Source organism: Belonocnema kinseyi, chromosome 2 (genome assembly GCF_010883055.1).
Source record: "Belonocnema kinseyi isolate 2016_QV_RU_SX_M_011 chromosome 2, B_treatae_v1, whole genome shotgun sequence".
In the NCBI taxonomy this organism is placed as follows: domain Eukaryota; kingdom Metazoa; phylum Arthropoda; class Insecta; order Hymenoptera; family Cynipidae; genus Belonocnema; species Belonocnema kinseyi.
This window is the reverse complement of record NC_046658.1, coordinates 146,201,476-146,217,911: the sequence shown is the minus strand read 5'-3', so window position 1 is coordinate 146,217,911 and position 16,436 is coordinate 146,201,476.

The following is a 16,436-nucleotide window of genomic DNA, read 5'->3' as shown; positions in this document are numbered from 1 at the left end:
ATCGTGGATTTTATTGATGATTTCGGGAGTACTTGCTTCTACGGGCCTTCCTGAACGTGGTTCGTCACTTATTGATGTACGAGCACGCTTAAATTCATTTACTCAGTTATAAACCGTTGCTAAAGCAGGGGCAGATGTGTCATGAACTGAGTGCAACTCATTTTTTATCTCATATGGAGTTAAACCCTTTAAATGAAAATGTTTGATTACCGCTCTGAACTCGTTTTTTTTCCATTTTTCTTAACGAACAATTTTTTTTTAATTGGTTATAAAAACACGTAAGCTCAGAAGATGTGGACTGTGACTGCACCATATATCTAGTCGGGAGTGGTGCTGACTGAAAACAGATGATTTGGAGCAATTCGCGCGCCATATGTTGGTCATTCTAAGGACTTATTGAACTACCCTCGTAGTAAGAACAAACCAAAGTGCAGACTACGTATTCAGTAAATGCAGGTGAACGATTTTTTTGTTTAGAATAATTTGAATAAAGTGAGAGGATTTAAGAAATGAATACCGCAAGGATTTTAAAATTTATGGAGGAATTTTTTTCCGTGTGCATAGATGCAGCTTTGGACATATTACATATTTCAAACAAACATTTACGTCAGATAAATTTTATCTTTCGTCAAATAAACGTGCTGCAACGTGTTTATGTAGTTGTAAGGTCAAATTTATTTCTGCGGTTTACTAAAGGTGAAGTAACAGTATGTAACTCTCGTAAATATATTTTGTATCAAACAGAATTTTTTGCCTGAAAGATTCATTAAGTATTTGGAGAAAAATAATCGTTTCTGGCAGAAAATTAATCTGACTGGTTTAAAGTTTATGTGCTTGGTTCCCTACTATTTTATGTACCCTTTCCTATTGTTTTCTCTATGTTCACCATTAAATGACAGAGAATAAATCACACGCCTTTAATTAATAATGTACATTCATTTATGAAAAATCCAGAAAATCGTTCTTTAATTAATCTAGTGTATAAAAATGTAAAATAACTGACACCTTGAAAGAGATAAAGCTGTACTGAAAAAAATCTATTTCTCTCGAATTGAAAACTTCTACTACATATATGCAAAGCTTATTTACGAAACGTAAGGTAACGTTGCAATGCACGATGTTGTAATTTCCAAATGCTGGCATTGCTTTGCTACCTTACATGTATTGGAATTTTATAATACAAGACTAGTAGCCGGAATTTATAGAATTGAAGGAATTCGTGAAATTTACAGAATTTACTGATTTCAAGGAATTTATATAATGCTCGGAATTCACGGATTTTATGGAATTCATTGGATTCGCGGAATTCGCGGAATTTATATAATTCACTAAATTATCGGAATTCACGGATTTCACCAAATTCGAGGTACTCAAGCTATGTACCGAATACATGAAATTCACGAGATTCATAGAATTGATAAAATTTCCGGAATTTAAGGAATATACGGAATTCATGGAATTGACAAATTTCAAACATATAAAGAAATTCACAGAATTCATTAAATTCACGGTATTCGACTAATTCACGGAATTTGAGACAATCAGAGAATTCACGAAATTCGCCGAATGCATAAAATTCATGGAATTCTTATAATTCAACGTATTTATGATTTTAAGTAAATATTGGAATTTATGGAATTCACGAAATTTAAGAAATGCATAAAATTCACGAACTTCTTTAATTCCATTAATTCCATGAATTCCTAGAATTCTGTAAATTGTATAAATTCCGTAAATTCGGGGTGTAACATGAATTAAAAGAATTCTGTTTTTTATAAATTCTGCGAATTCCGTTATTTTTGTGAATTTTGTGAATTCCGCGCATCGCATGAATTCCGTCAATTTCGGGTGTTATATGAATTCTGTGACTTCCTTGAATTCCGTAAATTCCGGGATAATAGTCAACCACGCGAATTCGTTGAATTCCTTGAATTCCTTGAATTCCATTAATTCCGTGAATGTAATGAATCCGTAAATGAAGCGTATTCTGTGAATTACGTAGGTTCCATAAATTAAGCTTATACCGCGAATAACGTAAATTACATGAATTCTGTGGATTTCCTGAATTTCGTGAATTCCATAAATTCGATGAATTCCGTGAATTCCTTGATTTCAGTGAATTCCACGAATTCCTCCAGTTAAATCAATTACATAAATTCCTTCAGTTAAATGAATCCCATGAATTCCTTCAATTCAATAGATTTCGTCAATTCCTTCACGATTGTATTGTAGAAGTCTGGTGGATGGGTTGTAGTTTCCAAGAATTTTTAACAGGGTGCTAAATTATTATCATCTACTGCCATCAGCTCCAATAAAGGTGAGTATAATAGCCAGTATTTTATACATTGCTGCTGCAACTTTTTATGCTTTAATTGGTAAATATATGATAATATAATGTCATCCCGGGCCTTGTCTTGGCTGAGTTGGTCGAACCTTTTTCGGCTCACAAATATAATTGAAATTGACGAATGAAAAATTTGTAATTGTTAAATTAGTTATTTCTAATTGAAAATTCCGAATCTGTAGGTCTAAACGAGTATAAACCTTAAATATTTTCTTCACAAAAAATAAAAATTCTAATAATCTGGAAGGGTCTCCTAAGCCGTTAGACATATGTAAAACCAGACAACATTTTATGTCTTCAAGATATAGTAACTTGTCTCAAAAACATAATTTGAAGTCTGGCTCCATCTGAAAACTGAGACATGCTCAAGTGGACCTTTTTGACTACAGCATGTATTGATTGGGGACAATTTAAGTCGAACTCAAGTCTAAGCATTTTTACTCGGGATATCTATAAGTTTCCATAGAGAAGAAAAAATACCATTACTTAACTTTTTGTGTAACAAATTTTTTAAATTAATATATAAAATTAATATTGATACAAACTGCAGATAGGGGAAAGGATTGTGTTTCGGAGGTTATCAAATGCAAAAAAGTACTTTCCTGTGAGCAATTCTACTTTCACAGTTTTCAGAAAAGTGATCTTTTCAGTATAAAAATGCAACTATTTATTAAGACTTTTATTATGATAATAAAAACCTTTTTTATTGAAATATTAACTACTAACGGTTTTCGTCAAGCATGCATCATGTTTTAGTCAGATGTCTGGTTTCATACTCGAATGTGAAATGTCACATAAAAAAACATACGTCTCATGTTAATTATCATTATTGTTTATTACGAAAATCGATCATTATTATTACATGAATTCTTCATACAAATATGTAGCATAATTAAAACCTTGGCAGAGATAAAGTTGAGTCAATAAACATCTGCTCTTCTCGATACCTTTCTTAAATTGTGAGCTCATGTTCAAATAACGTTTTAAATGACGCAAGATATTCTATGGAGATAGAAATTAAGTGACATGCATAGAACATGTGTACGACTTTTCTGTGTGGTAGAGGAGGGTGGGGGGAAGGTGACAAAATGAGGGAATCAGCAAATCAAAATTCGCTACGTGGAATGTGGAGAGCCGACTAGTGTACGTATGAAAAAATCTTCTAGATAATGCCAATTCTTTACTAATCAGTACCATTTACTGTCATCTACTCCCAAATACTGCCATCAACTATATTAAAAGATGCAGACTGCCATTGGTACTCTATTGCTCACTTTGACCGTGCTCCTGAATTATTTTGGTAAATATAATTTGAAATAATATCATATTAAAAACTTTAGGTAGAATTTTGAAACTAAGAGATGAACTTTTCACGAAGAATATTAGCGAATGAAAAAACTAATGTCGGATAGTCATAGAACCTGGATAGGATTATTACGTAAATTAAAAAAATTTTTATATATGAAAAACTCACTTGAAGCTCTCTTGAAATTTTTCGAAGTTTTCAGAATTATTTATGTAAAATTTTATCTTGAAGTTAACATTAAAATAACAGTTTCTTTTTAATTTTATCAATGTGGTTAATAATTTTTCGGAATTTTTTGTTAAACCCTTAAATAAAAAATTGCCATGAACTCTTAATGGTTATGTATTTGAGAAAGTTTAATGAAAATAAATTTTTATTCTATTATAACTAAAAAAATCTAAATATATTTAATTCCAAATAAATAATTTTAGGTTTTGAAGAATTACAAGCATGTGAAAAAATAATCCGGAAAGGTTTAAGTCATTTTTTTTACTTCGCAGAATTTGAAAAGATGTATGTAAAATTTTGAAGAAATTCAAATGGTATCTAGATGTCTTAGAATTTTTCCCAATGATACATAAGTTAAAGATAACTGAAAACTGTCTAGAAAAAATTGGAAAAAAATCGAAAAATCAAAATAGATATGTAATTTTAAAACACTTTTTTAATTTTTATCCAAAATAACTAGCTTACGGACTCGATCTTTAGTTTGGAACATTTAGCTAGAACACATAGCGTGTGTCGTATGTTGAAAAATGTGATGTTAGTATTTTCAATGTCTTTTTATAAAGTTGTCGTGCTTACAGACAGACAAACATAAAAACAGACATGCATACAGACATATTCGTAAAAACCTATTTTTTGGACTCAGGGCGTCTCAAAACGTGCACCTCTTCACAAAAACTAGGGGCGTCAAATTTTACGCAAATATAATACTTTCTCTTATTTTTTCATGATGAAAGCCAAAACCACGAATCATATCAAGACGTGGTTGATAACAAATTTTGTAGATCTTTTTCTAATGCAGAATTTTTAGATTTTTAATTATTTTGTATGCTGTCAAAGTGGGAATTTTTTATTTATTTATTTTGTTTAATTCAAAAAGTTATGATAATCTTGTAGGACATTCAAAAAGTAAGATTTTTTACTCTGGCCTTTTTTTAATGTCGTGCATTATTCGGCTTCAAATGTTCATTTCCGTGTGTTTATTGAAATTTTGTAAATTCTATGAATCTGGTAATTTTTTATTTCTTGAGAAAAGTCATCAGACACACTTGCAAAAATCCATTTTTCGGATTCAAGGGGTCCCAAAACGTGGAGATTTGACAAAAACAGGGGGGGGGGCGGGTCAAATTTTATAAGTTGAATATCTTCTCTGATGAAAATGTAATAACATTTGGCAAAAATTGAATTGCAACGGAACAGTTCATGCTCCTCTCACTTCACACAAAACTTAGTGGTGAGCGCGTCATTCGAAAACTCAAAAAGTTGTTCATTTGGCAGGCCGCGTATATGCATAAATGTAAAAATTGTCTGAGAATAAATTAAAATTATTCCTTTTCTTCGTACTTAACCGTTATAGTGAATATTACTACATATATCTATTACATAATAATTCACCAATTGAGACTTTTTCTTACAGAATTAATAAGGTCAGAACCGAGGACTTTGGAGGATTTATTTCCTGGGTACAGCGGCGTCATGCCTCCGCTTAGAATATCTTGCACTTCACTAAGCAATATTCGCAATTCACGTAATTTTGAAACATTTGGTAACGACAGTATTATCTTCGATTCGGGATTATTATTAGGAAGGGATCATATCATATTTGGATGGATTTCCGAGCAACTTACGATTCAAGATCCATGCGTTTTATTTCCTCATTTGCAAAATGTATTTATGGTATTTGACATGAATCAGAACAAGTGGCTTACTGTGCCCCGTGAATTGACTCGAGAATTGGGTGCAGGCCGTCGTTTTGCACTTGTTGTAGCGCGCGATGAAGTTGCTGCTACACACATATCAAGATCAAGCAACCCAGTAAAGAAAGAAGCACATATTAGAGCATGCAAGCAGGCGAACGAACGAGTAGACATTGTAGAACGAGAGCAAATACGGCTTCTGAACCTGATTCAAACAACCATTACAACCAGCATGAGACTAATCAAGGAAGAATACTGCGAAGTTTATACTCGTGCATTTAGGCTTTATATACATCAGCATGGAGAATATAATATACACGGTCCCAGAGGAAGGCGTATTTAAAAATACATTAATGCTCAAATATCGTTGAAGAGGACGCTTTCAAAGAAGGAAATTGTTTATGAGGTCTAGAAAAAAGTTTAAGCTTTATATTACTAGGAACTTGAAAAGTCACCAATTCCCAGGTTATCCCATAGGGGGCTCAAGAGAGAATTTTGTTACGAATATATTTGCGGTCCACATGTTTTTCGATGCCTTTTGGTCTAAAGCGGTGAAATACCAAGTTTGACTCAAAAATATTAATATTTAGGGCAAAAAAATTTAGGTATTTTCACTTTGGACACCGGCTCACTTCACTTCGTTAACTGCTGAGGGGAACACAAGTGTCCAAATGCATGAGACTAGGTCCATTGTTTCCCTATTGTGCTAATTTCGACGTAAGAACTAATTTTTTCTATATAACTGTATTTGAAAAAAAAAGTTTTAATTTTTAATTGCTATTTAATAAAATAATGAAATGATAATAATTATTATTAAACACAAAGATGTTACAAAAATAAAGTTTTGTTTCATGTATTTGTACATTACTGCTTTCACGAGGCGCTCTACGGCCTGTGACTGGCAGATTGACTTCATTTTCCCCCCTCTGCGAAATTATGTTCAGGTGCATTACATTTTTCAGAAATTTCACGTCGACATTTTTATTAGCTTCCTTCTTTATTTACAATATTTTCACTCAAAGTATGAAAAAAGTGAGATTTTTCACAAGAGAATTTTTCTTCGAATTTTTCATGCTGCAAAAACTGTTTAACTAAACTTTAAATCATCTTAAATTGATGAATGTCAAATAAAAGAATACAAATAATTGTTTATTACTACATTTCATTGTTAGAAACAAATTTATTAAGGAAATGAGCAAAAAGTGTTTTTTAAAGTATAAACTTTTTTCTTTTTGGTGAAAATACTTTGTTATAATCAAATTTTGTGGAAATTTATTTCAATATCCTGTTTTGCAGGCCCTCAATTTTGCTTAGTATCTGCATTACTTTGAATATGTTTAAAAATGGTATGTGTTTGATAATATTTAATGAATTATAAAAAATTGTAATGAACAAGATAAATTACTTTGAAATTTTAGCACTGTCGCGTATAAAAAATTTTTTTTTACTAAAGCTGTTTTAAATTATTGGGCAAATGAAAGATACAAAATTTCGGACTATGAAAAATTTTAATTTCAACATCTTTGTGGCCAAATATTGAAATTGTAATCTTTTAGATTTAGAGTACCCATAATCGCCTGAATTGCTACGATTCAATGCATTTTTCAACGAAAATATTTCTGCAGAACTCTTTTTTTCTGTATTACTTATTTGGTATAGTTTACAAGTCTTGTAATGCTGATTTCTTATGCTTCAGAAGTGTCAATACTTATTTGCTACGGTTAACAAAAATATATACATTGCTTGACGAAAATTCGATGAAATTTTGTAAACTGAGTACATGTAGCACGAAATTTTGAAGGAAACTAAAATCAAAAAACAAAAAATCACATATTTTTTTGAAAAGAATTCTACAATGTTTATTAAGAGAACAACATCTGTTTGCCTGAAAAGACTGTTTAAGCAAAAATTAAAAATTTGTATAAAAAAGAGGTTTGCCCCGTCCCACAGAAATTGCCAACATGATACGAGTTCTTAATTTTTTTTTTAATTTCATATATAAATAAACTATAGAAAATAAACAAGTCGTTATTCATTTTTTAAATTGTTTTGTGGTAATTTCATCCTGATTTCAAAACTGAGCACATTAGTGCAATCCATGACACCGTTATTTCCAGATTTTTAGTTTAAAAAAATTGGCTGCTTTGCTGCAAGTACAGTTGTTCGACCGTTAATTCAATTACTGAGAATTTAGCGAATTTCTTAAAATTATCTAAACAAACATGTTCAATTAATATTGGAGCGGTAAATGGTTTATGCACTGTTTCTAACGATTATATTAAAGTAGCATTCTGTTCAAATTACAAAAGTTTTAAACGAGAATTGCATTTTTCAATAGTACCAAAAAAAGCTAATCTCGTGCGCAACAAAACTTTTCTTAGCGATTTATTGGACATTCCTAGGAACTTGCAACTTGGAGATCCGCAGTTCTACGTGCCTAAACAATTCGATTTATTGATAGCAGCAGTTGAAACTTTATCGGTATTATCTGTCGGTCAGATCAAGCTTCAACACCAGAAATCTCAAATCATCTTACGAAAAAATACTTTAGATTAGATTGTGGCAGGAGGGTCTGACGTTCACATACCATCTGTAAGGGCTTCTTGCAATGTGGTAGTATTATACGAACTTATTGAACGATTTTGGGCAACAGATGATTCTGATCATGAACCTTTCAAATATCGTGATGATATTTCTTGCGAAAAATATTATGTAGATCACACTAAGCGTGATGCGGCGGGTAAATACCCGTGATAGTAAATTCAAATTAGACGAATCCAGAACTCAAGCATTAAAACGGTTATACGCATTTGAAAGGAAGTTCGAGTCTAATTCACAGTTAAAATTCGAATATTACAGGGTAATGGAAGAATCCATTTCGGTAAGTCACATGACTCTCTGTGAGAACAATACCAGTGAGGGATGTTATCTGCCGTATTGCGCTGTCATGCGACGACATCGCTCGAGTTGTATCAGTGAAGACTGCCAGCGGCATTTACAAACGCAATATAACTTTCAAGAAAACCAGTGAGCTCTACTATCAACGAAATCTGTCATCTGCTTAGTCGCAAACCACGGCATAGTCGCCAAATCGTTCCTACGCCCATCAAGCAATAAGAAATCTACGAAAATACCATTCGATGCGTCAAAATGTGTGTGCGTGATTTCAATGCGACCGGTTCGTTCTTTTGGTGATTCATTCTGTGTAAATGGATCTTCAGTGTATTTTTTATTTTTTTATTCAATAAATTATGGTCTTTATGCTAAAGATTTTTCTCTAATAAAATCAGTTTCATTATTTTGACGACCCTAAATAGTGAAATTTCAGATTAACGAGTGTAAAGCGAGAAACAAATTTGCTAAGCCACCTAGGGCAAGGAAAATAGTGATTCAAAACGTACTGGAGAAAGGGAGTTAAAAGTGAAATACGCTAAAATGAGAAAAATAGATTGTGCAAAGTGGGTATTCCAAGTCACTTGTATTGCAAGTCACTTGACGAATATGCCTCTTTGCGTCGTTGACCACCTGAGAATTCGGACTTGAATAGAGCGAAGCTAATAATTGAGTAATTAAAACCAGTCTGTTCGTTTATAAATTAAGAATAATACATAAAAATATTGATCTTCACTATCGACTTCCTATATCTGATAGTTTGATAAAAGGATTCACAAAGGCATGATGCCGATCTTCAATCTATTAAGTAGAGAGCTGAGTCCGATCAGTATAAAAATTATTATAAAATCCATAAAGGAATCCTTTTTCATTATGATAAGAATTTTTTCACGTGCAAAACTATCATTCTAAAATCTCTATAAAAAAAGGTTCTCGATCACATCCATTCGAAACTGGGTCACCAGATAAGCAAAGCGTTCGAACATTGTGATGGAGGGTGAATTTTATTTTGTCAATTTGTAAAAGCCACAAGACCTCGTCCCGGTTGTTTCTGGTGGCCCGTTGCCTCGGTCGGTGGGAGGTTTTCAAGTTATCGTTTTTATATTGGACGCATTTTCTCAATATGTGAAAATATATGCGACTAAGAAAGCCACCTGGGCATATTACAGTAGGCTTTAAGCACAGCGCAAAATTCTTAAATGGACTAGGAATACAAGAAGATAATAAGTTTCAGGTATGAGATTATACTATTCTTGTGTATACTATTCACGATGCCTGTGATTGGACACAGCACTCCACCGTGGGCACTGGTCGAACCTGATTGGCCAATCAAGTCAGTTTTTCAATTCGGAAGAACGGTTAGCCAAACTTAATTGTTAGCATATCCATTGTCCCTATTGATGTTATTAGGGTGTTTCAAGATATCAATTGTGGTCGTTTTTCTCTTTGTTTGTTTGGTAGGTTGTGTTGACTTGTTTTCTTGAGCGTATTTTCTTATTACTTTATCGAGCCGGTTCAAGCTTCCGGTTTAAACTTGGCTTGGTTGAATATTTTAATTTCTAGAGTTTTTGTAAAGACCTTGGCTTTATATTAATAATATTTCAGAATATTAATTATATCAGACATTGGTACTTTCGTAAAAAGTGATACTATGTCGAAACTCACTATGGTGTCTTGGGGCTGATTGTGAATCTTTTGTATCTTTTTAATAAATTCATATGAGTTTTGAGTGTCGTCCGTTAGAAAGTCCATGATTTTGTTGTTGCAGTCTTCTTTATTCATTATTACTGTTGTGTTGCCTTTGTATGCCGGTAATATTATAATTTTATGGCGTAAAATGCTGGCCGCCCTAGGTCGTATGTCATTCGCTCTTTCCGGAAAAAGGTATATATTGTGGATTCTAAATCGCTGGTTACTTTTTCTTTTGAGATTTTCGAAGGTGCTGCTGCGAAATGATGTTCTTTAGATAATGCTTAAATCCTTTCATTGTTGAGAGGATAGTCACTGATGTTTTTGACTGTATCTGTTAGTTTTGTTTGCCTTACTGGAAGTAATTTGTCCAATTTTATTTTTTGTTTTTGAGTGGAAAGCTTTTCAATTCGTTCGAATTCATCAAAATATATTCGGTTAAATGTAGACCAAATGTCAAATCTGAGCGTGTTGTAAGAATTTGGGACGATTTTGTTGTCCCTGCACCGTTTCCAAAAAGTTAATGATGTTAGTAGCTTACCTTGAGAAGTCCTGAGCTTACTAAAGGTATTGTGTAAGAAAACTCTCCCCGTAGAGTTCTTTAATGACAGTTTTAATGCTTTTACCATAAATAATTTTGATGGAAAGAAGAATTTTCGGTGCCAATCGTGTAAGAAACTACGAATTCGGCCGAAGTTTTGTAAACATTGCAGTTCACTTCTTCAGGGCTGCCTGAAACTGAAGAATCAGGTTCGATTAAAAAAATTTGATTGGCCAATCAGGTTCGACCAGTCCCCACGTTGGGGTGCTCTAGCCAATCACAGGCATTTTAGAGAGTATACATGAGAGCAACATAACCTGATACCGTAGTTTCAGGTCAGCCCTGAAAAAGTGAACGGCAATGTTCGCAAAACGTCGGAAAAATTCGTAGTTTTTTACACGATTGGAAACCGAAATATCTCTTTTTATTAAAGTTGGTTTTAATGCAAAAAATCAAATGTCCGACAATTACGTAAGCTGAGAGAAACTTAATCTTTGACCATAATTAATGAGGTTGACAATTCAGAATATCAAGACGCATAAAAATAATTCCATCTAAAAGAGATCTTTTTGATCAAGTTTTATTCAAGCATTACAAATGCAAAGAATAATAACCGAGCGCGAAGCGTGAGGTAACCCATTATCGAGCTATATAGTATACACAAGCTATTTATACACAAGCTATATAATATTTGCATTAAGTCGTAACAACTTCAAACAAAGAAATGAAATTCATGAGTTGCCAAACTGATTTGTAGTAACAAACTATTAAATTAAGTGTCAGCCAAAAAATTAAAATTTTTAATTTTGGAATTTTACGCATATTGCGCCAAACGCACTATTCTCTATTTTTTGACGTGATGTGCGTTATACACTGCCAAACGCTTAATATAAAAGTTGGAATTGTGCTGAAAAACCCTAGATATGTACTTGATTAAAAAAAAGTCTTTTTAGTAATTAAATATTATATTCGCTCACAACCTTAGTCTCTTTAGGGGCGATAGGATAATGTTATATAATGTTATAACTTTATTTACTTCTGCAATCGGAGGACAAGAACACGCAGCCAAGTTAAGTCCTTTTTATTTCTTGAACCAGCCCTAACTTTCTTGTCAAACCTGATGAAGGTTCGGAACATTGTAAACAAACACTATTTAGTAAGAACAAACCAAAGTGCAGACTATGTATTCAGTGAGTGCAGCTGAATGATATTTTTGTTTAGAATAATTTAAATAAAGTGAGAGGATTTAAGAAATGAATACCGCGAGGATTTAAAAATTTATGCAGGAATTTTTTTTCCGTGTTCATAGACTATTATTTTATGTACCCTTTCCTGTTGTTTTCTCCATGTTCACCATAAAATGACAGAGAATAAATCACACGCCTTTAATTAATAATGTACATTCATTTATGAAAAAGCCAAAAAATCGTTCTCTAATTAATCTATTGTATAAAAATGTAAAATAACTGACACCTTGAAAGAGATAAAGCTGTACTGAAAAAAATCTATTTTTCTCGAATTGGAAACTTCTACTACATATATGCAAAGCTTATTTTTGAAACGTAACGTAACGTTGCAATGCACGATGTTGTAATTTCCAAATGCTGGCATTCCTTTGCTACATTACACGTATTGAAATTTTATAAAACAAGACTAGTAGCTGGAATTTATAAAATTAAAGGAATTCGCGAAATTTACAGCATTTACTGAATTCAAGAAATTTATATAACGCTCGAAATTCACGGATTCTATGGAATTCATTGGATTCACGGAATTCACGGAATTCATATAATTCACCGAATTATCGGAATTCACGGATTTCACTAAATTCGAGGAACTCAAGCCATGTACCGAATACAAAAAATTCACGAGATTCATAGAATTGATAAAATTCCCGGAACTTAAGCAATATACGGAATTCACCGAATTGACAGAATTCAAAGATTTAAGAAAATTCACAGAATTCATTAAATTCACGGAATTTGAGATAATCAGAGAATTCACGAAATTCGCGCAATTTACGAAATTTACGTAGTTTATTGAATTCGTTAGATTAACACAATTTATGAATTCGAGGAATTCGCGGAATTAAAAAAATGTGCGCAAATCAAGAAATTCATTGAATTCATGATGAATTAATGGAATTCACGCTGATGGAGTCATTCATGGATATTGAGAAATGCATAAAATTCATGAAATTCTTATAATTCAACTAACTTATGAGATTAAGTTAATACTGGAATTTATGGAATTCACGAAATTTAAGAAATTCATAAGATTCACGAATTTCTTGAATTCCATTAATTCCGTGAATTCATATAATTCTGTAAATTGTATAAATTCCGTAAATTCAAGGTGTAACATAAATTCAGAGAATTCTGTTTTTTTATAAATTCTACGAATTCCGTTAATTTCGTGAATTTTGTGAGTTCCGCGCATTGCATGAATTCCGTCAATTCCGGGTGTTATATGAATTCTGTGACTTCCTTGAATTTCGCAAATTCCCGGATAATAGTCAACCACGCGAATTCGTTGAATTCCTTGAATTCCCTGAATTCCATTAATTCCGTGAATTTCATGAATCCGTAAAAGAAACGTATTCTGTGAATTACGTGGGTTCCATAAATTAAGCGTATACCGTGATGAACGTAAATTGCATGAATTCCGTGGATTTCCTGAATTCCGTAAATTCCATAAATTCTACGAATTCCGTGAAATCTTCGATTTCAGAAAATTCCACGAATTCCTCCAGTTAAATCAATTCCACGAATTCCTCCAGTTAAATCAATTTCATGAATTCCTTCAGTTAAATGAATTCCATGAATTCCTTCAATTAAATAGATTCCGTCAATTCCTTCACGATTGTATTGTAGAATTCTGGTAGATGTGTTGTAGTTTCCAAGCATTTTCAACAGTGTGCTAAATTATTATCATCTACTGCCATCAGCTCCAATAAATGTGAGTATAACAGGCAGTACTTTATACCTTGCTGCGGCAACCTCTTACTTTTTAATTGGTAAATATATGATAATATAATGTCATCCCGATTAAAAATGATCCGACTTGAGTTCATCTTGATTATGTCTTACGTTCGTCTCCAAGACATCGATGTCTGGTCGCGTCTTAAAATTGAGTCGAGACATAGGCCTTCGTCTTACTTTTATGGCTACGACAGGTATAACGGTGTTGACTTGTCTTAAGTCGAGCCTTGTCTTGGCTGAGTAGGTCGAACCTTTTTCTGCTCATAAATACATAGTAGCTTGTCTCCAAGTCGAACTCAAGTCGAAGCATTTTTACTCGGGATATCTATAAAATTCTAAAGAGAAGAAAAAACACCATTACTTAAGTTTTTGTGTAACAAATTTTTCAAATTAACATATAAAATTAATATTGACACAAACTGCAGATCGGAAAAAGGATCGTATTTCGGAGGTTATAAAATGCAAAAAAGTACTCTCCTGTTAGCAATTTTACTTTCACAGTTTTCAGAAGAGTGACGCAAGATACTCTATGGTGATAGTGATTAAGTGATATGCACAGAACACGTGTACGACTTTTCTCTAGGGTAGTGGAGGGTGGGAGGAAGGTAATACAATGAGGGAATCAGCCAATTCAAATTCGCTAGGTGGAATATGGGGAGCCGGCTAGTATACGTATGAAAAAATCTTCTAGATAATAGCAATTCTTTTTTAATCAGTACGATTTACTGTCATCTAGTGTCATATACTGCCATCAACTATATTAAAAAATGCAGATTGCCGTTGGTACTCTATTGCTCGCTTTGACCGTGTTTCTGAATGATTTTGGTAAATATAAGATGAAGTAATATCATATTAAAAACTTTAGGTAGAATTTTGAAACTAAGAGATGAACTTTCCACGAAGAAAATTAGTGAAAAAAAAATTAATGCCTGCTAGTCATAGAAGCTGGATAGTTTTATTACGTAAATTAAAAAAATCTGTATATATGAAAAACTTCGTTGAAATCCTCGAGAAATTTTTCGAAATTTTTCGAAATATTTGTATAAAATTTTATCTTGAAGTGAACATTAAGAAAAAAAAGTTTTTTAAAATTTTATCAATGTGGTTAGCAATTTTTCGGAATGTTTAGTTAAACGCTTAAATAAAAAATTGCCATGAACTGTTAATGGTAATGTATTTGAGAAAGTTTGATGAAAATAAATTTTTACTCCATAATGACTAAGGAAATCTAAATATATTTAATTCTCAACAAATAATTTTAGGTTTTAAAGATTTACAAGCATGTGAACAAATTAATAATCCGGACAAGATTTTTAGTTTATAACACTTAGCTAGAACACACAGCGTGTGTTGTATGTCGAAAAATGTAATGTTAGTATTTTCAATCTTTTTTTATAAAGTTGTCGTGCTCACAGACAGACAAGCATAAAAGCAGAATGACATTCAGAAAGACATAATCGTAAAAACCTATTTTTCGGATTCAGGGGGTCTCAGAACGTGCGCCTCTTGACAAAATCTAGGCGCTTCAAATTTTACACAAATCTAATACCTTCTCTTATTTTTTCATAATTAAAGCCAAAACTACGCGTCCCATCAAAAAGTGGTTGTTAGAAAATTTGTAGATCTTTTTCAAATACAGAATTTTTGTCAATCTATCTTTTGCCGTATTTCGCATATTTTGCCCAAAAAAATGTAATTTTTGGATTTTTAATTATTTTGTACGTGGTCAAAATGGGAATTTTTTTTTAATTCAAAAAGTTATGATAATCTTGTTTGACAATCAAAATGCATCATTTTTTACTCAGGCCTTTTTTTAATGTCGCGCGTTATTTGGCTTCAAGTGTTCATTTTCGTGTATTTATTGGAATTTTGTAAAATCTATAAATCTGGTAATTTTTGATTTCATGAGAAAAGTGATCAGACACACCTGTAAAAACCCATTTTTCGGATTCAGAGGGTCACGTAACGTGGAGACTTGACAAAACAGGGGGGGGGGGCAAATTTTATAACTTGAATATCTTCTCTGATGAAAATATAATAATATTTGGCAAAAATTGAATTGCAACGAAACAGTTCATGCTCCTCCCAATTCACGCAAAACTTAGTGGTGAGCGTGTCATTCGAAAACCCAAAAAGTTGGTCATTTGACAGGCCGCAGGAACGCATAAATGTAAAAAATTGTCTAAGAATAAAGAAAATTTATTCCTTTTTTTCGTACTTAACCGTTATAGTGAATATTACTACATATATCTATTACATAATAATTCACCAATTTGGATTTTTTTCTTACAGAATCAATAAGGTCAGAACCGAGAACTTTGGAGGATTTATTTCCTGGGTACAGCGGCGTCATGCCTCCGCTTAGAATATCTTGCACTCCACTAAGCAATATTCGCGATTCACGTAATTTTGAAGCATTTGGTAACGACAGTATTATCTTCGATTCGGGATTTTTATTAGGAAGGGATCATATCATACCAGGTGTATACATATGAAACCGGTATTGCCATTTAGCGGCCAGTAGGCACACTTGTAGGCACTGTCGGAACTTACCATTTGTGCTAATTGGCATATTGTCACCTGTCAACAATATCCAATACCAAACATTTCAAGTTTCATATGACATCGTGATTTTTTTCGCTCTTGAATATGTCGAAAGACGTGCCTTCAAACAACGATTTACGGGGAGCATTAATTTTCTGTTTCCATTTGGGTAAATCGGCGATAGAATCTCATCGAATGCTTGTCGAAGCTTACGGAG